The sequence below is a fragment of the Carcharhinus amblyrhynchos genome, chromosome 9 (assembly GCF_965287045.1).
Source record: "Carcharhinus amblyrhynchos chromosome 9, sCarAmb.v2.hapA, whole genome shotgun sequence".
NCBI classification, from domain to species: Eukaryota; Metazoa; Chordata; class Chondrichthyes; order Carcharhiniformes; family Carcharhinidae; genus Carcharhinus; species Carcharhinus amblyrhynchos.
Genome location: NC_137332.1, coordinates 4,988,475 through 5,011,014, shown reverse-complemented (window position 1 = coordinate 5,011,014; position 22,540 = coordinate 4,988,475). Strand labels below are relative to the sequence as shown.

At 42.8% G+C, this 22,540-nt stretch overlaps 1 protein-coding gene across 9 annotated transcripts in view; it reads right to left on the bottom strand.

Moving 5' to 3' along the window:
- Window positions 1-22,540, bottom strand: part of ssx2ipa (synovial sarcoma, X breakpoint 2 interacting protein a) — a 78,586-nt gene that overhangs the window by 44,006 nt on the left and 12,040 nt on the right. The window contains exon 1 of one of the 9 annotated variants that reach the window (XM_080195104.1): window positions 12,855-12,876. The exons of 6 other annotated variants lie outside the window; for them this stretch is intronic. The gene's annotated coding sequence lies outside the window, so the exon portion shown is untranslated. Of the gene's footprint in view, window positions 1-5,954; window positions 6,039-12,854; window positions 12,877-22,540 lie in introns of those variants that run through there. 2 more of the 9 variants (XM_080195101.1, XM_080195103.1) reach the window with 2 other exon arrangements.

Below are 22,540 nucleotides of genomic sequence, written 5' to 3'. Positions count from 1 at the left end.
GGCTGATGAATCAGTACTCCTCCATGTTGAGCAACACTTGGAGGAAGCACTAAGGGTAGCAAGGGTGCAAAATGTACTCTGGATAAGGAATTTCAACGTCCACCACCAAGAGTGACTCAGCAGCAGCACTACTGATCAAGCTGGTCAGGTCCTGAAGGATTTCACTGCTAGACTGAATCTGCAGCAGGTGGTAAAGGAACCAACAAGAGGAAGAGGAGGAAATAACATACTTTACCTCATTCTTACCAATCTGCCAGCTGCAGAATCATCTGTCCATGACAGTATCAGTAAGAGCAACCACTGCACAATCCTTGTGGAGATGAGGCCTCACAATGAGGATAAGTTTAACGTGTGTTGTGCAGCACTCTCACTATGCTAAATGGGGCAGACTTTGAACCAATCTAGCAACTCAAAACTGGGCATCCATGAGGCAAGGAATTGTACTACAGTCTCATAGCCCACCCCTACTCAACCACTACCATCAACCCTGGTTCAATGGAGAGTGCAGGAGGGCATGTCAGGAGCAACAGCAGGCATACCTAAAAATGAGGTGTCAATACTATCAAACAGGACTACTTGAATGCTAAATGGCAAAAAACAGCAAGTGATAGACAGAGTTAAGCAATCCCACAACCAACAGATCAGATCTATGCTCTGCAGTCCTTCCACAACCAGTTGTGAATGGTGATGGACAATTAAACCCGCTGGAGGAGGCAGCTCAACAAATATCCCCACCCTAACTGATGGAGAAACCAAGCAAAAGATAAGGCTGAAGTATTTGCAGCAAGCTTTAGCCAGAAGTGCCAAGTGGATGATCCATCTCTGCCTCCTCCAGTGGTCCTGAGCATCTGAGATGTCAGTCTTCACCCAATTCACATGGTGTCAAGAAACAGTTGGATGCATTGGATACTGCAAAGGCAGTGGGCCCTGATAACATTCCGGCAATAGTACTCCAGAACTGTGTGTGCTCCAGAACTTGCCGCTCTCCTAGCCAAGCTCTTCCAGTACAGTTACAACACTGGCATCTACCCAACAATGTGGAAAATTGCCCAGGTATGTCCTGTACGCACAGAAGCAGGACAAATCCAACCTGGTCAATTACTGCCCAATCTATTCTCAATCATCAGTAAAGTGATGGAACAGGTTATCAACAGTGCTATCGAGCAGTACCTGCTCAGTGATGCCCAGTTTGGGTTTCGCCAGAGTCACTCAGCTCCTGATCCCATTACAGCCTTGGTTCAAACATGGTCAAAAGAGCTGAATTCCAGAAGTGAGCGAGAGTGACAACGCTGGACACCAAGGTCATATTCAACTGTGTGGCATTAAGGAGCCCTAGCAACACTGGAATCAATGGGTATCGGGGGCAAAATCTCTGCTAGTTGGAGTCATACAACTTTGCCACTCGTGGATAGAGCCGTGAAGAAGGTTTATACTGTGAGCATTTATTAACAGGGGGTTTGAGTTTGAGAGCCATGGGGTTATGCTGCAACTATACCGGATGTTGGTGAGATCACATTTGGAACATTGTGTTCATTTCTGGTCACCTCACTATAAGGAGGATGTGGAAGTATTGGAGAGAGTGCAGAGGAGACTTAACAGGATGCTGCCTGGTTCGGAGTGTAGGCCTTATGAGGAAAGCTTGAGGGAGTTGGGGCTTTTCTCTTTAGAGCGGAGAAGGACGAGAGGCATCTTAATAGACGTTTATACGATGATGAGGAGGATAGATAGAGCGGACATGCAGAGACTATTTCCTCGGGTGAATGTAGCTGTTACTAGGGGGCATAACTATAAGGCTCATTGTGGGAGATATAGGAGGGATGTCCAAGGTATATTCTTCACTCAGAGTGGTTGGGGTGTGGAATACACTGCCTGCTGTGATAGTGGAGTCAGACACTTCAGGAACTTTCAAGTGGTTATTGGATAGGCACAATGGAGCACACCAGAATCATAGGGGGTGGGATAGCTTGATCTTGGGTTTGAACATAGTTTGGTACAACATTGAAGGCTGAAGGGCCTGTACTGTGCTGTACTGTTCTATGTTCTATACCTAGTAGATAGGAAAATGGTTGTGGTTGTGGAGGGTCAATCACCTCAGCTCCAGGACATCTCTGCAAGTGTCCCTGAGGCCCAACAATCTTCAGCTGCTTCACTGGCCTTCCCTTCATCATGAGGTCAAAAGTGGGGATGTTTGCTGATGATTGCACAATGTTCAACACCTTCGCGACGACTCAGATACTGAAGCAGTCCGTGTTCAAATGCAACAAGATCTGGATGATATCCAGGCTTGGACAAGTGGCAAGTAATACTCGCACCACACAAATGCCAGGCAATGATCATCACCAATAAGGAGACACTCTAACCAGTGCCCCTTGACATTCAATGGTGTTACCATCACTGAATCCCCCTCTGTCAACATCCTTGGGGTTACCATTGACCAGAACTCAACTGGACTTACCGCATAAACAGTGGCTATAAGGGAGAAGTCAGAGGCTTGGAATACTGTAGCAAGTAACTCACCTCCTGGCTCCCCAAAGCCTATCCACCATCAACAAGGCACAAGTCAGGAGTGTGATGGAATACTTTCCACTTGCCTGGATGAGTAGATCTCCGACAACACAAGAAGCTCGACACCATCTAGGGCAAAGCAGCCTACTTGATTGTAAACGCGGTGCCAAACATTCAATCCCTACACTACCACCACTCAGTAGCAGCAGCGTGTTCTATAAGGTGCACTGCAGCAATTCACCAAAGATCCTTAAACAGCACCTTCCAAACCCACAACCACTTTCACCTAGAAGATCGAGGATAGCAGATACATGAGAACACTGTCATCTGTAAGTCCCCTCCAAGCCACTCACCATCTTGACTTGGAAATATATTGCCGTTCCTTCAGTCGCTGGGTCAATATCCTAGAATTCCCTCCTTAACAGCATTGAGAGTCAACCCACAGAACATGAACTGCAGCAGTTCAATAAGGCAGCTCACCATCACCTTCGCAAGGGCATCTTGGAAGGGGCAATAGATGCTGACCAGCCAGTGATGCCCATGTCTCACAAATGAATTTAAAAAAGTGTCCATTTCAAGTCCCATTATTTTCTCCATGGTGTTCCCCCGCACCCCCCCCCCGAAAAAAAACAATAAACTTGTCAAGTTCCTCCTCGACTTATTTTGGGTTCCCGTGTATTGCTGTTCTCATCCTTAACCGTAAGACCAGATACAAAAGTAGTCATTTAACTTGCTCATTTTTCATAAAACCCATCGTAGTCCCTCTTGCATCAGTCTTTTCATTGGTTATCCTCTTTCACCCATCTTAAAAAGGGGCAATTATTGGAGTCTATAATTAAGGATAGTGCAACTGAACACACTGGAAAAAGTTCAGTTAATTAGGGAAAGCAGCATAGATTCATGATAAATATCACTAAAATCTTTGAAGAGGTGGTTAAGGTAGTGGACTGGGAAAATGTCTGTTACTGATATGGACTTCCAAAAGGAATTTGTTAAAAGTTACACATGAAATAAGGCAGAAGCAAATTGCTGGCATGGCTGGAAGATTGGTTGAGTGGCAGGTGACAGAAAACAGGGATAATGGGTCAGTCCTCAAATTGGTAGATGTAACTAGTGGTGTCCTAGAAGGAATTGGGTTATGCCTCAATTATTCACATTATTTATCAAAAAGACTTGGATAATGACATAGAAAGTCATATCTAAATTTGCTGATGATATAAAATTAGGTGGCATTGTAGACAGTGCAAAATCTAGAGGATTGGAGTATAAGACATTATGCTGCAGCTTTACAAAATCCTGGTTAAACCCCATTTAGAGTCATTTGGGCAACAGATCTGAGCACCACATCTTAGGGAGGAAAAGTGTTTATTTATTAGTCACAAGTAGGTTTACATTAACACTGCAATGAAATTACTGTGAAATCCCATATTCGCCACACTCTAGCACCTGTTTGGATACGCTGAGGGAGAATTTAGCAGGACCAATGCACCTAACTAGCATGTCTTTCAGATTGTGGGACGAAACGGGAGCATCCGGAGGAAAATCAAGCAGACACGGGGAGAACGTGTAGACTCTACACAGGCAGTGACCCCAGCCAAGAATCGAACCAAGGTCCCTGGCGCGGAGTAGCAGTGCTAACCACTGTCATCCATCCAAGGACATACTAGTCTTGGAGGGAGTACAGCGCAGGTTTACAAGAATGACACCTGGGTTACATTTTGAGGAGAAAGCATACAAATTGGGCCTGTTTTCTCTAGAATTTAGAAAGTTAAGAGGTAATCTGATAGAAGATTAGCTATTGATCTGATAGCTATTGAGAGGGTGCAGAGGAGATTTACAAGGATGTTGCCTGGATTGGGAGGCATGCCTTATGAGGATAGGTTGAGGGAGCCAGGTCTCTTCTCCCTGGAGAGACAGAGGTTGAGAAGCAACCTGATTAGAGGTTTATAAAACGTTGAGAGGTATAGATAGGGTGGATTCTCGGAGGCTATTTCCCAGGGCTAAAATGGTCACTACGAGAGGACACAAGTTTAAGGTACTGGGGAGTAGATACAGAGGAGACGTCAGGGGTAAGTTTTTCACTCAAAGGGTGGTGAGTGAGTGGAATCGGCTGCTGTCGGTGGTGGTGGAGGCAAACTCGCTGGGGTCTTTTAAGAGGCTTCTAGATGTGTACACGGGATTTAATGGGATTGAGGGTTATAGATAGTTCTATGGCCTGGTAGGTACAGATATGATATGATCGGCGCAACTTGTGGGCCGAAGGGCCTGTTTGTGCTGTAGTGTTCTATGTTTAAAGACTTCAAGATTTGGGGGGCACAACGATTAGCACTGTTGCCTCAGTGCCAGGAACCTTTGATTTTGGCTTTGGGTGGTTGTGTGGAGTTTACACGTTCTCCCAGTGCTTACGTGGGTTTCTTCTGGGTGCTCCACAGTTTGTTTCCTCCCACAGTCCAAGGATGTGGGGATTATGCGGATTGGCCATGATAAATTGTCCCTTAGTGTCCAAAGCTGTGTACTTAGGTGGATTAGCCATGATAAATGCATGGGGTTACGGGATAGGATGGAGAGGTGGGTGCAGACTCAATGGGCCGGATGACCTCTTTCTGCAGTGTATGGATTCTAAAAAACTAAACAGGGCAAAGATAACTATTTCCACTAGTTGGAGATTCAAGAACTAGGCACCTCCATAGTCTAGAGTCAAACTGTTCAGCAGAGATGTTAGTAGGCACCTACACATTAAGGACGGGAGGGGTTTGGAACACTCTTCCACAAAGAACAGTTGATGTTAGATCAGTTGCTAATTTTAAATCTGAGATAAAGCTTTGTTAAGGTATTAAGGGATGGGGGATGGAGTTAAGCCATAGATCAGCCATGGTCTCACTGAATACTAGTCCAGGCTTGAGGGGCTGAATGGCTTATTCCTGTTCCTATGGTTCACTTCCACCACTCCCTCCCGTTTATTATATTCACCAATATTTATAAAAACTTTTCCTGTAAGCTTTCATATTCATTGAAGGATTTCTTTTTGCCAATATTTTTCTTGTACCGCTGTTGCTTTTTATAGCCGCCCCCGCCCCCCCCCCCCCCCCCCCCCCCAAGTCTGTTGGATTAACCTTTGCCCTTGCACTTGTGCTAGTGTTTTAGATAGACTCTTAGCCACACAAGTGAAAACACACACTATGCTATAGAAGTTTCTGAAAGCAATCAGGTCAATAACAGCATTCCACACTTCAGTACTTTCTAGCTCATTGGTAAGAATTGTTCAAAGAATTTCAAATTCAGCAACACTATTCAGGTATCCAGAAGCAGAAAGCGATACAATTTAATCAGAGCAGTTTCTCAGAAAACATACTTGTTTTGTAATAATCTAGCCTCAACAATATTTCCAATCCATGCTCAAACTATTCTACACAAGGTATTATATTTGCAAAAGAAAGAAAAATACATACTGCAAAATTCCTCTCCTGGTACTGGTTTCACGGTTGCTTCATTGCTGAAACACTGGCTAAATTTTCTATTTGAATAACGAAGCTGTGATACAAATGCTTAAAATCTGCTTACAGCATCTAAGTACGTCTTTGGTTTAGTAATCTGCACAGATGGCTGGAACAAACCAGTAGGAGTGGCTTCAAATTCACAGGTCAAAGCACAAAGACACAATCGCACTTCTCTTTCACCTATTTCAAACAGAATTATGACAAGTATACAAGTGGTATTCTAGGCTTTTCCAAAGCTACTTACATTAATCCCAGCATTAGCTGTATACATCAAGTTGTGTATTGCTTTTAGTTTTGTTGCGAGACAGTGAACTATATTTTAATCAATAGCCTGTGAACTACACTGATAACATTCAAAGAAATTAATCAGCCTTTTTGACGGCAAAAGAGGGAGATGACTAAAATCTGTTCAATGCTTTTCTTTTATTTATTAAAAATGGGTAAATGAGAAGCAGTGTGCAAGCACATTTTGTTTGACTGAGAACGAAAGAACATTAAAGTTTCAAAACCTAATTCTGAGATTAGAACATAAAAACAATTTAGACATGGAAAAATTGAAAAGTCTTCACCTCGTGCCCCACTCTACATCACACTCTGCTCATCCCATTTCCTAATTTCACAATCTAAGTGAAGCTGCCCAGAATAGATGAACAGATTACAGTATTTCATTTGGCTTCTGGATACTTTACTTTTCCATAGGTTTAAATTTTATTAATGTTACACAGCCTAAATTACCTTATTCTATTTGAAAATGAACTCACATTGGAGAAGAATACAGGACAAAAGGTCAGCCTTTGGCCATCTGAGGAAAAGAATATTTGAGAATCAGGATCTCAAACTAGAGACTAAAGTCATGGTTTTCTGGACAGCAGTGATTCCCACCCTCCCAATATGATTAAAGACACTTAAAGTCATAGAGGTTTACAGCATGGAAACAGGCCCTTCGGCCCAGCTTGTCCATGCCGCTCTTTTTTTTAAAAAAACCCTGAAGCTAGTCCCACTTGCCCACATTTGGCCCATATCCCTCTATATCCATCTTACCCATATAACTGTCTAAGTATTTTTTAAAAGACAAAATTGTATCCAACTCTAGTACTACCTCTGGCAGCTTGTTCAAGACATTCACCACCCTCTGTGGAAAACTGCCCCCCACCCCCCGCCCCGATACTTCTATATCTCTTCCCTCTCGTTTTAAACCTATGCCCTCTAGTTTTAGACTCCCTTACCTTTGGGAAAATATATTGACTATTTAGCTGATCTATACCGCTCATTACTTTATAGACCTTTATAAGATCACCTAAGCTCCAGAGAAAAAGTCTATCCAGCCTCTCACTATAACTCAATCAAGTCCCGGTAGCATTTTAGTAAATCTTTTCTGCACTCTTTCTAGTTTAATAATGTTTTTATAATAGGGTGACCAGGACTATACACAGTATTCTAAGTGTGGCCTTACCAATGTCTTGTACAACTTCAACAAGATGTCCCAACTCCTGTATTCAATGTTCTAACCAATGAAACCAAGCATGCTGAATGCCTTCTTCACCATTCTGTCCACCTGTGATTCCACTTTCAAGCAGCCATGAACACACACCCCTAGATCTCTTTGTTCTGTAACTCTCCCCAATGCCCTACCATTAACTGAGTTCAATCTAGTAAAATACATCACTTCACATTTATCCAGATTAAACTCCATCTGCCATTCATCAGCCCACTGGCCCAATTGATCACGATCCCGCTGCAATCGGAGATAACTTTCTTCACTGTCCATTGTGCGACCAACCTTGGTGTCATCTGCAAACTTACTAACCACGCCTCCTATATTCTCATCCAAATCATTAATATAAATGACAAACAACTGTGGACCCAGCACTGATTCCTGTGGCACACCACTGGTCACAAGCCTCCAGTTTGAAAAACAACCCTCTAACTGCCCTCTGACTTCTGGCTTTAAAAGAACCAGAAGTACCACCAGCAATGTCTTCACAAAATCCTCCCAAACCCAGTGCCCAAAAAGACATTCCAAGAGTGGAATCCACTCCTAAGTCACTTGCCCAGCATCGAGGTACTAGTCACTTGCAACCAGCTCTACTCTTTGCACGCTTAACACCAGCCGACTGAAGCAATTGCTCTACTCTGAATTTGGTCGCACTGGCGACTCCCAGGTGGACAGCAGAAACATATCAAGGGTTTACCCAAAACATTTCTGAAGAGGTTAAACATCCTCAGTGACTTATCGAAGTCCCTGGCTTATGGCTGACTAAGTGGAGAAGCTCATTCATTCAGAAAGGCGCCGAACAGAGACTTGGTCTGGAATATGCAGAAAAAATTCAAGGTGAACAGCGAGTGCACAAGCTTCCAAAGAACCCACCAAACCAACCCTTCAGGCACTACCTGTCCCACATATGGCAATGTCTGCAGATCTTACATTTCTCAGCCATCTCAAAACACAAGAGTGGAAGAAAAACTCATTCAATTCAGAAGGATTGCCCTAGGAGAAGACTGTTTTTGAAAGCTAAAGTTTTAGTTCAGGTACCAACGCATTATAACTTGTATTTGTATAGGGCCTTCAACATAACAAAAACAGCCCACAGAAATTCAGAGATACTATAAAACAAAATATGACACCAAGCCTTATGAGGTAATGTTAGGACAAATAACTAGAAACTACATATTTGACGAAGCTTTTGAAGGGCTTCATTCAAAAGAAAAGCAAGGTAAAGAGGTGAAGTGACAGAATTCTAGAACTTTGGGTTTAGGAGCTGAAGGTATGGCAGCCAAGTGATTAAAATCAGAAATACCCTGACAACAGTGTGGGCATCTTGGAGGGTTGTAGGTCAGGGCCTTTCATGCGTCCGTGAAGACTCAATGGGCCAAAGGGCCTCTTCTGCACTGTAGGATTCTGTGAGGATGTGGATATGCCGGCGTTGGACTGGGGTAAACACAGTAAAAAGTCTGACAACACCAGGTTTAAGTCCAACCAATTTATTTGATAGTATACTCACTAGCTTTCGGGGTTAGTCCCTTCGTCAGGTGAATGGAGAGTTCTGGCCTCAGACAAAGCATATAAAGCACAGACAGTTTACAGATTACTGATTAGAATGCAAATTTTTACACCTAACCTGCTGTTCAAGTCTTAAAGTGGCCGACAACGTGAATGGAAGGAGCACTGATCACAGATTAAAGAGATGTGTATTGTCTCCAGACTGTACAGTGAGGTTTTGCAAACCCAGGCAAGTCACGGGGGTTACAGATAGTGCGACATGAACCCAAGATCCTTGTTGAGACCGTCCTCATGCGTGCGGAACTTGGTTATCAGTCTCTGCTCAGCGACTCTGCGCTGTCGTGAAGGCCGCCTTGGAGAACGCTTACCCGAAGGTCAGAGGCTGAATGCCCGTGACCACTGAAGTGTTCGCCAACAGGAAGGGAACAGTCTTGCCTGGTGATTGTCGAGCGATGTTCATTCATCCGTTGTCGTAGCGTCTGCATGGTCTCCCCAATGTACCATGCTTCGGGACATCCTTTCTTGCAATGTATCAGGTTGACAACGTTGGCCGAGTTGCAAGAGTATTTACCGTGTACCTGGTGGACGGTATTCTCACGTGCGATGATGTCATCCGTGTCGATGATCCAGCATGTCTTGCAGAGGTTGCTGTGGCAGGGTTGTGTGGTATTGTGGTCACTGTTCTCCTGAAGGCTGGGTAGTTTGCAGCGAACAATGGTCTGTTTGAGGTTGCGTGGTTGTCTGAAAGCAAGAAGTGGGGATGGCCCTGGCGAGATGTTCGTCTTCATCAATGATATGTTGAAGACTCCGGAGTAGATGTCGTAGCTTCTCCGCTCCGGGGAAGTATTGGACGACGAAGGGTACTCTGTCCACCATGTCCCGTGTTTGTCTTCTGAGGAGATCGGTACAGTTTTTTTGCTGTGGCGCATCGGAACTGTCGATCTATGACAGAAGCGCCATATCCTGTTCTTACGAGGGCATCTTTCAGCGTCTGGAGGTATCTGTCACAATCTTCCTCATCTGAGCAAATCCTGTGTATACGGAGGGCTTGTCCATAGGGGATGGCTTCTTTAACATGTTTAGGGTGGAAGCTGGAGAAGTGGAGCATTGTGAGATTGTCTGTGGGCTTGCGGTACAGTGAGGTGCTAAGGTGACCGTCCTTGATGGAGATGCGTGTGTCCAAGAATGCAACTGATTCTGGGGAATAGTCCGTGGTGAGTCTGATGGTAGGATGGAACTTGTTGATGTCATCATATAGTTGTTTCAGTGATTGTTCTCCATGAGGCCAAAAGGAAGAAAATGTCATCGATGTATCTAGTGTATAGCATCGGTTGAAGATCCTGTGCGGTGAAGAAGTCTTGTTCAAACCTGTGCATGAAGATGTTGGCATATCGAGGTGCGAATTTGGCCCCCATGGCTGTTCCGTGTGTCTGGATGAAAAACTCGTTGTTGAAAGGTGAAGACATTATGGTCCAGGATAAAGCGGATGAGTTGTAAAATTGCATCTGGAAACTGGCAGTTGTCGGCACTGAGTACTGAGACAGTCGCAGCAATGCCATCATTGTGGGGGATGTTGGTGTAGAGCGCCGAGACATCCATTGTGACGAGGCGTGTCCCTGGTTCAACTGCTCCAGGTGCACTGAGTTTTTGTAGGAAGTCCGTCGTGTCGCGACAAAAGCTGGGGGTTCTTTGTACAATGGGTTTCAGGATGCCCTCAACGTAGCTGGAGAGGTTATCACACAGAGTCCCATTGCCTGATACGATGGGATGGCCGGGTGTGTTTGCCTTGTGTATCTTTGGGAGGCAGTAGAGATCACCAACGCAGGGAGTACGTGGGATGAGAGCATGGAGGGTGCTCTGAAGGTCCAGATTAAAGGTCTTGATCAGATTGTTGAGTTGACGAGTGTGTTCCTTGGTCGGATCTGTGGGTAACCGTCTGTAGTGTTCCTCATTGTTTAGTTGTCGGTATACTTCTTTACAGTAATTCATTCTGTTCAGTATGACGATAGCCCCTCCTTTGTCTGCTGGTTTGATGACAATGTTGCGGCTGGTCTTGAGAGCTTGAATGGTGTTGCGTTGTGTTTGGGTGATGTTCGGGGCTGTCTTGTGAGTGCGGCTGATGAATCTGGTGTTAACGCACCTCCTGACGGTTTGGGCATACAAGTCCAGTCGAGGGCAGCGGCCTTCCGGAGGAGTCTTTCTGGAGACATCCGGCCTTCAGACGTCCCGAAGCATGGTACGTTGGGGAGACCATGCAGACGCTACGACAACGGATGAATGAACATCGCTCGACAATCACCAGGCAAGACTGTTCCCTTCCTGTTGGCGAACACTTCAGTGGTCACGGGCATTCAGCCTCTGACCTTCGGGTAAACGTTCTCCAAGGCGGCCTTCACGACAGCGCAGAGTCGCTGAGCAGAGACTGATAGCCAACTTCCGCACACGAGGACAGTCTCAACAAGGATCTTGGGTTCATGTCACACTATCTGTAACCCCCAACACTTGCCTGGGTTTGCAAAACCTCACTTACTGTACTGTCTGGAGACAATACACATCTCTTTAACCTGTGATCAGTGCTCCTTCCACTCACATTGTCGGCCACTTTAAGACTTGAATAGCAGGTTAGGTGTAAAGATTCGCATTCTAATCAGTCATCTGCAAACTGTCTGCGCTTTACATGCTCTGTCTGAGGCCAGAACTCTCCATTCACCTGACGAAGGGACTAACCCTGAAAGCTAGTGAGTGTACTATCAAATAAATTGGTTGGACTTAAACCTGGTGTTGTCAGACTTTTTACAGGATTCTGTGAGAACATTAGAGGGGTTTGGAAACACAGAAATGCTAACATCACAGAATCCTACAAGACTCCTGGCCTACTTAGGTGTTTCAAAGCTGAAACAGACAATCTAATTAGTCCCACTTCCTAGCTCTTTCCCCACAGCCTTGCTATATACGCACAATTCTCTTATGAAAGTTGAGTCATTTTAAGGAATATTTTAACAATGAGTCTTTTGACAAAGAAACTACAAAAGGTCGTGAATGAAGCCCAGTCCATCACACAAACCAGCCTCCCATCCAGTGAGGCCATTTACACTTCCCGCTGTCTCAGAAAAGCAGCCAACATTTTAAGGGCCCCGTGCATCCGGACATGCACCTTTCCACCTTCTTCCATCGGGAAAAAGATAAAAGTCTGAGGTCATGTACCAACCGATTCAAGAACAGCTTCTTTCCTGCTGCCATCAGACTTTTGAATGGACTTACCTTGCATTAGGTTGATCTTTCTCTACACCTAGTTATGACTGTAACACTACATTCTGTACTCTCTTTTCCTTCTCCATGAACGGTATGCTTTCTGTATTGTGCACAAGAAACAATACTTTTCACTGTATGCTAATACACGTGACAGTAATAAATCAAAACAGAAGAAGGTGTTAAGTGACAGTTTAAGCAGAAGGCGTTGCTATGATGCTAACCCCCACATAATCAAAATTAGACTACGGATGGAAATAGCTCCTCTCTCAGGGAATTGCAACTACAAAATAATGGCCATGCCTTTAATCCAAGGAGAAAAGCTTATAAAAAAAAAACCATTGGACTTTCCCCAAAGACAGAAAATATAAGCAAAACAACAAGATGGAAATTAAGCCAAATATCTGCTATTCATTCAAGTCTCTTGTGCAAATGGGGTTGTTCATAAATGGATCTGCCCAAATACAAGATTCAATTTTTTTAAATGGCAATTTGTTTTCTAATGTAAATTATATATATTTTTAAACTCAAAGCCTTTACATAGTTCACATTAATAGCCATGTATTTGCAAAGAATGTCCAGATAGAAAGCTTAATACAAACCGTTAAATCATTCTGTGCTCTCATCATTCACCAGAATGAAACTGGTAGCATCTGTCATCACTACAACTCAATCTGGATAGAAAGATTTGTCAAATATAAGCAAAGTAAACTGTCTTCCGAGAGAACAATATTCACATTCGTCATACAATGAAGCAAAATTCACAATTTCAATTTTCACTGTTGTACAAACTGTGACGCATCAAGATTCAAAATTGTATTGCCTAGAAAAGAATTCAGTGCCTTCCTAATGACATCTGCATTTATACAAGTCACTGCAAATCATCTCTCAACATCTATTGACCTACATTTGCAAAGTCCAAATGATTGGAGCTGGATGCCAAGGAAACATATTAAAACCAACAGGTGGGATACAAATGAAATCACAACCATCTATGGGAGTGAAGTGGTCAGGTTATTGGATTAGTAATCAAAGAACGGGAGTTTAACAGCAACATTTCAAATCCATTTTTGAAAAAATGTGGAAGGCATATTCCTCATTAAATGTCATGAGAATTCTATATAATGATTTGGCTATGCTGCAATATTTGTATGCTGGTTGAGTTTATAAATTCCCTGTCACCTTCATAACTTTTGCCTCAATTTATCAAACCAGATTCAATATGATGCTATGGGAATTCTGCAAAACCAGTTTTATGGTTTGCCTTCTCTAACCATTTATTGGTTTTTGCAGGAAGATATAGCCAACAGTCAAGAGACATTGGTTTGTAACAGCTCCCTCTCTCAATTCTCTCAACCTTCATTCAACACCTTTTGACATGGACATCTTAATATATCTTGCTGATGACAAAAATGTACTTGCTTGTTATAGATCCCAACAATCATGGCGCTATCTTCCTCTCTGTTCTACAAATTAGGCTTTTCGAATGGTTAACCTGCACCAAGGTTATAACTGATCATAACTGGGATACCAAAATCAGAACTGCGTATTGATTAGGTTGCTGCTAATGGAAATATTGTATATACTCATGTCGAATTCAAATATCCAAAACCCTTTTTTCAAAAGGCAAAAAGTTAAAGGATTGACATTCACATGGGTAATGGTTGAGGGGCTTACTTTCAACTATCCAAGCTCACAGCTTACACAGCCAGAGAACTGTGATGGGTTTTCAAGTTTTAGACACTCACTGCTTGCAAGAAAGAGAAAGAGACAAAGCAAGTCAAAAAGATTAAAGTTTTTAATCTCTTTTGCTTTTCCAAGGGCCCATAAGATGGTTTATGACAGTTCAGTGAGCTAAATTACATTTCTGGAATGTTTAACACAAGCGCAGCTCCAACACACACTGCGTGCACTGACTCTGCAGCAAGAAATTAAAAGCTTTTACTGAAGCTCCCCAATATCTCAGTGGGGAAATTACACTCTGTAATCCAGCACTGAGGCATAAATATTAGAAAACTCCTGCTTCAAATCCTGGTCTTCACTGCGTTACTCTGAACACAAGAGTGTGGCAGTAAACTGAATCTGAACAGAGTATCCTTGGATAGGTCAGGGGTCAACAATACCCGCTATTGCTGCAGTACAAATACTAATCACTGTAGCTTTTCAAAAGCAACACTGGTTGGTTTCTATGGTCACATAGATACTATGCTATTCTAAAATTCAGTACAGGTACACAAATAGTCTAGCCACTGTTTTAATTCAAAATTTGCCCTCTCATGCCCTCACTGGTACATCCTAAATTATGCTAAGCGTGTGAGTACAAGTGTGAGTGAGTGTTGGGCACAAGCTTTGGCTTCAAGTTTAAACATTAAGCTTATACTTTAATGAGATTTAAGTGTTGCCTAGCAACACAGGGTCCTACAGAGACAGCAAAAGCAGTTTCAATTCAGAAACATGCAACATTCCACAGAAACTACCAGAGCAGGCAGGACAATAAGCAAGTCCCCAAACTAAAGAAGAAAAATGCAGAAACTGGACAAAAGAATGTTCCAGGAAGTCAAGGAACCAGGCCAGTAATTGTAAACAGATCCTGCTCAGTAAAGTTAGGAGACAGGAACAGGGCTCCCAGTTAAAAGATAGGACTGCAGGGTGCATAGCTGGAATAAGATGGAGTTGTGAAAAGCATGGAGACCACCAAAGTTTGGCAATTTCTTACTACAGACTTGGGAAGCAGTGGTGCTCTATTGTCACAGTTAGGTATCTGAGAGATTGTGTGGAAAGCAAAGCTTGAAAGCACATGGTGTTCCAATGCAGCGGAACACTGGGAGCAGAGATTGAAATCCTGAAGATGAATACTTGATGAAGGCATCCAAAAGAAAACATAATTTGGGATAAGATTCCAAAGCATGTTCTTCAAGAGCAGAGATTGGAAACCCTTCTGTGAAAAGGAAGAGTTCCAATGAGACCAGTTGGATTAGTATGAAAAGCATCTGGGAGAGTTATGATGAAAGATCCATAGCATCTGCAACTTGGTTTCAGAGTGTGGTGTGTCTGACCACAGTTTGCCTATTGGTTTACATAATCTATATTTTTACTGTGAATATTAGACTACAAGGTAGACTTTGTAATTTTGCTGTCCTTACAAACCTGTGCATATCTGTAAAGGTATAGTTGTGGGTGAAGGAGTAATGTATTATAGTTCATCTTCTCTTATTTAATAAATGTATTTTTACCAAAACAATAAAACATCAGTCAGTGGTCTTTGATTCTGTTCAATAGTCACCCAAGTTTCTACACAAGAAACTACAAGTTTGGATCTATTAAGCCAGGTTCCACCCTGGGATCTGGCCTGTCCAGTAGTAACATCACCTGGGATTGTAAAAACATGGATGTTAACAAGAATCTATTCCAGCACAAACAACAAGCAGCTCTTACTTTCAGAGTTCAAAGAGAAAGTGCTGGAAAATCTCAGCAGGTCTGGCAGCACCTTAACGAGAGAAGAGTCCAGGTGATCTTTTGTCAAGCTAAAAGACATAGAAAGTAGGAGATATTTATACTGAAGAGGGAGGGAATGAAAGATGAGTCAGCCATAGAAACCAGGTGAAAAATCTGCTAACAGCTGTCCACAGAGAGAATAAAGGATGTGAATGGCGAAACGGCAACAAAGCTGCATGATGAAGATGTTGTGGAGGGTGGGGAATGGGACAGAGGTAGAATATAGAAAAGGGGAAGCGGAGGAAGAAAATCCCTTGTCAGACCCCACTTGGAGTACTATGCGCGGTTCTGGTCGCCTCATACAGGAAGGATATGGAAGCTATTGAGAGGGTGCAGAGGAGATTTACAAGGATGTTACCTGGATTGGGAGGCATGCCTTATGAAGATAGGTTGAGGGAGCTGGAGAGATGAAGGTTGAGAGGCGACCTGATAGAGGTTTATAAAATGTTGAGAGGTATAGATAGGGTGGATTCTCGGAGACTATTTCCCAGGGCTGAAATGGTCGCTACGAGAGGACACAGGTTTAAGGTGCTGGGGAACAGGTACAGAGATGTCAGGGGTACGTTTTTCACTCAGAGGGTGGTGAGTGAGTGGAATCGGCTGCCGTCGGTAGTGGTAGAGGCGAACTCACTGGGGTCTTTTAAGAGACTTCTGGATGAGTACATGGGATTTAATGGGATTGGGAGTTATGGATAGCTCTACGCCTGGTAGGTATGGATATAATCGGTGCAACTTGTGGGCTGAAGGGCCTGTTTGTGCTGTAGTGTTCTATTCTAAAATGTAAAGGAAGGGGGATGAAGTAGAGGTTTACAGCATGGAAACAGGCTTTTTAGCCCAACTTTAGTAGGGGGAGGAGAGGGGAGAGAGGGGAGAAGAAAAAAGAAATAAAAAGGTAGAGAACAGTAAAAATTAAATAAAATAGAACGAAAACAAAGGGGGCCGAGGTGGGATAGAGCAAATCATGTGAAGTTATTGAATTCAATGTTGAGATCAGAAGGCTGTAAAGTACCTAGCCGGAAGATGTGATGCTGTTTCTCCAGTTTGTATTAAGCTTCACTGGAACATTGCAGCAAGCCAAGGACAGAAATGTGGGCATGAGAGGAGAATCGTGTTAAAATGGCAAGCAATGGAAGTAAAAAGTCTGACAACACCAGGTTTTAGTCCAACCTATTTATTTGATAATATACTCACAAGCTTTCGAGGGACACCCTCTTCGTCAGGTGAATGGAGTCAAGCAATGGAAGGTCAGGGTCCTGATTGCACACAGACCGAAGGTGCTCAGCAAAGCGATTGCCCAGTCCACACTTGGTCTCTCCAATATAGAGGAGACCACATTGGGAGCAGCGAATGCAATACACCAAATTGAAAGAAATGCAAGTGAAACGCTGCTTAACCTGGAATGAATGTTTTACACCCTGGATGGTGAGCATAGAAGAGGTAAATGGACAGGTGTTGCACCTTCTGTGATTGCATGAGAAGGTGCCATGAGTGACGAGAAAGGTGTTGAGTATAGTGAAGGAGTGGACTAGGTTATCCCAGAGGGAATAGTCTCTGTGGAATGTTGACAGAGGGAGAGAAAGGAAGATGTGTTTGGTGGTAGCATAATGCTGGAGTTGGCGAAAACGGCGGAGTATTATGCTTTGCATGCAGAGACTGGCAGGGTGAAATGAGAGAACAAGGGGGACTTTATCTTTGTTCTGGAAGGAAGGGGAGAGGGTGACGACTGTGGAACAGGAGATGGATTGCACGTTGTTGAGGGCCCTGTCGACAACTGTAGATGGGAATCCACGGTTGAGGGAAAAAAGAGCACATATTAAAAGCACCTCTTTGAAAAGTGGCATCATCGCAACAGATGCGATGGAGGCGAAGGAAAAAGTGGGAGAGAAAGGGATGGAATCCTTACAGGATATGGGGTGCAAAGAGCTGTAGTCCAGATAGCTGTGGGAGTCAATGGGCTTGTAATGGATATTGGTAAATGGTAAATAATCTATTGCCAGAATTGAAGACAGAAAGGTCAAGGAAAGGAATGGAAGTGTCTGAGATGGACCAGGCAAAGGTGATGGAGAGGTGGAAACTAGAAGCGAAGTTGATGAATTTTGAGAGGTCTGGACGAGAGCATGAAGCAGCACCAAAATAGTCATTGATGCATCAGTAAATGAGTTTTGGGAGGGGACCTGGGTTGTCCTGGAACAAGGAATATTCCACATACCCCATAAAAAGACAAGTGTAGCTAGGACCCATGTAGGTATCCATTGCTACTCCTTTAATTTGGAGAGAGTTGGATGAGTTAAAGGAGAAGTTGTTTCTCTTTCGGTTTCAGATTCCAGCATCCGCAGTAATTTGCTTTTATCCTACTTTGAGTTGTCTTCAGCAGTCTGCTGGTTATATGTTTTATTTCTGTATAAAGTCTACATAACCTATATTTATCATCAACTACTTTAAAACATTTAGTCTAAATTGGATGAACTAGGAGAATGAGCAGTGGAATGAAGATTCATTAGCAGACTCCTGTTTAACAGGGAAAATATAAATCCAATTATATCACTCAGTTGCACAGTGCTAAACCTCAAAAAAATTGAGACAAGTTGTCAATTTTACTGTGAAGATTAGATGAAAAATATTTTAAATATAGGACAACAGGGAGGATCATACAAATAAATAAATCTAGATATTAAATTGTCTGTCACTACAAACAGCCATTAATTGATAGTCATTGTCTACATGAGACTGCATCCTTTCAGCGTTTATTCTGAAATGGCAGCACAGAACCAGACCACAGCCCAACTGGCCTAAACCAGTAGCCTCCTCCCACCTTATCTATTCCTCTCAGCATAACCTTCTAGCCCTTTCTCCTCATGTGTTTATATAGTTTCCCCTTAAATGTCACTTGCCTCAACCATTGCACATGTTAGTAAATTCCACATTCTTACCACTCTCTGGGTAAAAAAAAGTCCTGAATTTCTTAATGATCATCTTGTATTCATGGCCTCTAGTTTTGGACCCCCCTAAACAGAAACCTTTTCTATGTCTGTGCTATCAGACCCGGTCGTAACTAGTCCTTTCTCAGATCACCCCCTCAGCCTTCTCTTTTCTAGAGAAAATTACAAGCTCTGTGCAGGGTGTATGCCTTTGAACTGATTAGCTCAACTGCTTTCTTGAAAGCACATTAACACGATAGAGGGCAATACCAGTGCAATACTGATATAATCCATCAGTTTAGAATGCCTGCTTCAAGTCACTTATGCCTTTCCAATTTGTTACGATGTGAATTTACCTACCTCACATCTAGATTAGTAAAAACAATAGTAAAAAAGTGAGGGCAGTGCAACAACTGGCTAAATGTCAGAAGTCTTTTCAAAATAATGCTTTAAAATTATAATTTAGAATCCCATCAGTTCAGCAGCACCAAAAGTTTAATGTAATGCAAGTTATCCAGCTATTTTTGGATTACTACAAAGTTAAATTCTCCTTAACGGAAATGGGGGAAAAAAAAACATTTAGTTCTGGAGTTCTGTTATAAACCTAAATCACCTGATGCTAGATATTATATCACACAACATGCTGACCACAACATGACATCACCTCCATCCTCATCTCAGCCAAATTCAACAAACAGCATCACTGTCACTAGATAAGCAGTGCAGAGCACACTTGGCACTCATCGTATAGAATAGAGTTCAATCGAACCAAAACTATACTGAATCTACAATAGGGTTGGTAATCTGCCCCACTACCCAGGCACCTTTAGCACAACCAACCCGCCCCCATCCCAATATTCTGAATCAGCAACAAATCTCATGAATTTCTAGTTAGTATCTCATATACTCAGACGAGCAGTCTTGGCTACAAATCCTGCAGTTTCTCCCAGAAAATCCAAAACAAATTTAAACATAAAAACAGAAGATTCTGCACAAACTCAGCAGATCTGGCAGCATCTACGGAAAGAAAAATACGAGTTAACTTTGAGTTCAATGTTACTCTTTGGAAGTCAGCTAACATTAATCCAGTTCCAAAAAAGTGATATTTGACTTGAAATCTCTCCACAGATTACTGCCAGGCCAATTGAATTTATCTGACATATTGTTACTTCAGATCTCCAGCAACTGCATTATTTTGATTCTGCTAGCAGTATCACATTTTTGGTTCATGTCTAGTCAACATGTAACCTGCCGAATACTAGACAATTTCCTGTGCTAGGTCAATACTGAAAGATAACACCATTGAGAAGCAGACTTACTGCCAGTTATACACCTAGAAATGGAGTCTGGACCACTGCAGCCATTTCAGCAATGGTGCTGAATCTTACCAAATACAAAGGACAGACAGAAAAGACCATCGAGCCTGTCTCAATCATTCACTGCACATTTAAGTATTACACCCTCAATACTATCCATTTGAAGCAGCAGCCATATATAATCTTGAGGCTTAAAAAAAAGAGATTAAAATTTTAGACTTTTTTTTTTAATTCTTTTTTCACAGAATGCGGGCATAACTTGCTGGAAAGCATTTATACCCCTTCCAAAATTGTCCAAGATGATGATAGTGAGCTACTTTCTTGAACCACAACACTTCACGTGGGGAGGAAATTCCAAATTTTGACCCAGCAACAATGAAGGAATGGAATGGTGAACAATGAAGGAACGGTGATAGAGTTCCAATTCACTCATTAAGCAGTTTTCTGTTTTAGATACTAGTTTCTCAGAGGAATGCCAGAGTCAGGTTTGCGGCACCATAAGTGGCTCAGCTTTACAGGAAGGAGGGAGGATTTGGATTTGCTTTATTATTGGTCACATGAATTAGTATACAGTGAAAAATAGTTTCTTGCGTACTATACAGACAAAACATACCATAGCAGCAATAAAGTTAGAGGATTAATTATTTAGGGGAATAGACAGACATTTCTACTGCTGCAGACATAACTCCAGCATGGCATGTTGCCTCACTAGTGCCAAGTTCAAGGATGTCACAGAGCAGTTGCACAACATTCTTCTCCGGAGGGTGAACAACGTGAGATTATGATTTCTGTTGGTACCAATGGCTCAGGTAGGAAGGAGAATAGGGTCCTGTAGTCAGAATTTAGGGAGCTAAAAAATTAGCAAGTAGGACCTAAAACATAATAATCGCCGGATTGCACCAGGGTCACATGCAAGTTAGTACAGAAATAGGAGGATAAGGCAGATATGAATGTATGGCTGGAAGGATGGTTCAGGAAGGAAGGCTTTAGATTCCTGAGACACTGGTGAGAATAGGGACATTACCACCATTCCAGTCTATATTTTGGTAGCTAATGTAAAGGGCAGAGATGGGCACATGCTCCTAGGTAATTGTATCTTAGGTAACTGTATCATAAGGTTTAGGATAATGGATAATCCAGGGTAAGAATAATGAACTGGGGGAGAGTAGACTTTAATGGAGCAAATCAAAGCTGGCCTGGATAGTCTGGAACCCATGGTTGTTGGGAAAAACTAAAGCTGAACAATGGGCTACCTTTAAGAAAGTAATGGTTTAGGCATAGTCAAGGAATATAAGAACATAAGAACATAAGAACATAAGAAATAGGAGCAGGAGTAGGCCATCTAGCCCTTTGAGCCTGCCCCGCCATTCAATAAGATCATGGCTGATCTGTCGTGGCTCAGTTCCACTTTCCCGCCCTCTCCCCATAACCCTTAATCCCCTCTCTTATCAAGAACCCATCAACCTGCTTCTTAAAAATATTTAGCGAGGCAGCCTCCACCACTTCAACGGGCAGAGAATTCCAGAGATTCACCACCCTTTGAGTGAAGAAGTTCCTCCTCAACTCCGTTCTAAACCGCCTCCCCTTTATCTTGAGGCTGTGCCCCCTAGTCCTACTGTCTTTTTTGAGCGGGAAGAGTCTCTCCACCTCTATCCTATCCATCCCATTCATCATCTTATACGTCTCAATGAGATCTCCCCTCATTCTTCTAAACTCTAACGAGTACAAGCCTAGTTTATTCAGCCTCTCCTCATAGCTCAATCCCCTCAACTCCGGTACCAGCCTAGTAAACCTCCTTTGCACTCCCTCCAGGGCCAAAATATCCTTGCGTAAGTACGGCGCCCAAAACTGCACACAGTACTCCAGCTGCGGCCTCACCAATGCCCTATACAGCTGCAGCAAGACCTCCCTACTTTTATATTCAATCCCCCTCGCTATGAAGGCCAGCATCCCATTCGCCTTCCTGACCACAATATTAAATATAATAAAAAAAAGGAACGTTAGGACAAACAAATCCACAGGAAAAGACAATTTAAAAAAAAGAATGCTTCTGACAGGTATTAAGTAGGAAACACAATTGAGAATCAAGCTAGGCGTATATGTGTGTAAGTCATTAAAAGTGACTGGACAGGCGAGAGAGAGTAGTTAAAGCAGATAGTATCCGAGACTTTATTAATGAGGTCATAGAGTACAGAGCAAGGACGTTATACTGATCTTGTAAAATACATTAGCTAGAGGACTGTATACAGTTGTGACAAAGGAGCAGTGCTCTGAAAGCTAGTGGCATTTGCTACCAAATAAACCTGTTGGACTTTAACCTGGTGTTGTGAGACTTCTTACTGTGTTTACCCAAGTCCAACGCCAGCATCTCCACAACATAGTTCTGGGCACCATACTTTAGGAAGGATGTTAATGCATTGCAGACAGTGCAGTAGAGGTTTACAAGAACTGCTCCAGGGATGAGAAACTTCAGTTATGAGGATCATTTGGAGAAGTTGGGACTGTGCTCGTTGGTGACAAAGGGGCTACAAGGAGATTTGATGAAGTGTTCATAATCAT